Source organism: Ursus maritimus, unplaced genomic scaffold, assembly GCF_017311325.1.
Source record: "Ursus maritimus isolate PB19 unplaced genomic scaffold, ASM1731132v1 scaffold_11, whole genome shotgun sequence".
NCBI classification, from domain to species: Eukaryota; Metazoa; Chordata; class Mammalia; order Carnivora; family Ursidae; genus Ursus; species Ursus maritimus.
Window position 1 is genome coordinate 8,984,401 of NW_024423453.1, and position 1,929 is coordinate 8,986,329.

General features: G+C 45.1%; 1 pseudogene; it reads right to left on the bottom strand.

Annotated features, from left to right (window-relative positions):
• Positions 1 to 357: 357 nt before the first annotated feature.
• The window catches only part of LOC103661765, an 80,873-nt pseudogene continuing 79,301 nt past the window's right edge, over positions 358 to 1,929 (bottom strand).

Below are 1,929 nucleotides of genomic sequence, written 5' to 3' on the forward strand. Positions count from 1 at the left end.
ACTCCAAAGAAATCAGTACTCCTTGACCTTCACAAGGAGGACATACACTGAGGCATGTGTAAGGCGGAGGTGCCGGTCATTGCAAGAAGAGAGGCAGCAAAAAAGCAGTACTTCATGGGGTCCCTTCAGTTTCCTATCTCAAGTGTACAGCTCAGTGATATTTAGGACATTATGCAATTGCAAAATCATCCCCGCAATTCAATTTTTTTATTAAAAAATTTTTAAATTTAATTTTAAAAAATTATAATAGACATTTATTTAAAGTAGTACAAATAGTTCTCAATTGTACACTTCAGATTTATTAAACTTCTTAAAAATATTTGAGGGCAGCTGCAACCACAGATTTCAACTCCGTGATTACTTCTTTGCCCATTCTTCTCCCTTTTCTTTCCAAAATAACTTCTTTCCAGTAGCTCAAGGTAGAATTTACTCTCCTCCTATTCTGTCCACTGCTCATTCGGCAAGATCTGCTGCCTCCTGGTCAGATCCTGCGCTCTCTCAGTGTGAAACACCCTGCGTTATACAGGTTCTCAGGAAGCCTCACGGCCTCTTTCACATCATCCTTCCCATATACTGTATCATCGCGCATTAACTCCAGTTTACTGAACCCTGTGGCCCTGTGATACCACTTCTGAATACCCTCCAGCCACCGGCTTGATGCTGCAACAGCAGGCCTGTTCGCCATTTTGATCCCGAGACCCCACATCTCAGTTTTAAAATACTTCCCTCACCCCAGAAGATTCCCTCCTACCTACTCGCTGTCAATCCCGCTCCAACATTCAGCCACAGGCAACCACTGATGTGTATCAAGAAGTGGGTATGTTCATGGTTCTGCACAGTTAGGACTTTCTGAGGAAACATTACCTGCACCTGGGTTAAAGGACAAGCCTTGGAAGTTAAAGGGTATTCGACAGACCTTGAACCATCTGCTCTCCTTCAAAGGGTAGTAACACTTACCTCTTCCAGAGCCAAACGCTGTGCGTCCTGTCCTGCAGACTCCTCCTCTCTTCTTCAGATAAGTCATTTACATTCCAAAGGACTGTGAAAGCCTGCGGGGCAGAGATTTCTCTTTTTTCTCAGGAGGGGAGGTGGGGAGAGGTATCCTGTTCCTACATAAAACCCCAATTCCTAATCTCAGGGTTCTTCTCCTGTGGTACAACTCCTGGACCTGGAGCCCGAGCCATGTGGCTGTTAGAGGTCACCTCTGGGAAACTGGTGATGTCATCATGGGGAAATAATAACAATGATCTCTACTCCAGCAAGGTCAGGGTTTCTCTCAGGGTAACTATGAAGAAATATAAATAGTAAAAATGTATCAATTTTGATGACAAGGATGGGATCCTGTTTAAAACCTGATTAGCTGGAAGAGACACAGGAGAACCTCATAGGCTGACTAACAGGATCTGACAGATGTCAAGAGAAACTAGTAGCTGCCATATTGAAAGGGTGGGAAGACCTTTGTTGGCTGAGGACCGGGAGGTAGGATTGGAGCAAGCCACCCAAATGGTGCTTTTGGTTTTTGTTCTCTCTCCCAGGCAAGGGAAGAAAAGGTCCAGGAATTCCCCAAATTAGACTGTGGGTAGGTAGACAAGGTTAGAAGTCTCGGTTGCTCCTCTCTCCTCCAGGCTAAATGAGAAAGAGCAGGAATTCCTAAAGGTGGGCTTTGGGTAGGCCCAAAACAGTAGAAATTACTTAGTTTATTGCTGTCTTGTATAGACAGGAGGAAAAAGCAGTAATTAGTTACCAAAACTGAAGCAAGGCTTTGGGCATTGCAGCTGCTAAGCTGCTCAGACCTGAAGGGAGATGTATCTCATTTATTCCTATGGAAACACTTTGCTTCCCCCCTCCCCCACTTCCCTTCTACAGTGATCTCTGCTGCTAAAGACTTAAGTGTGGGGCCCAGGACTTCCTGTCATGGGCTGCGGGGGG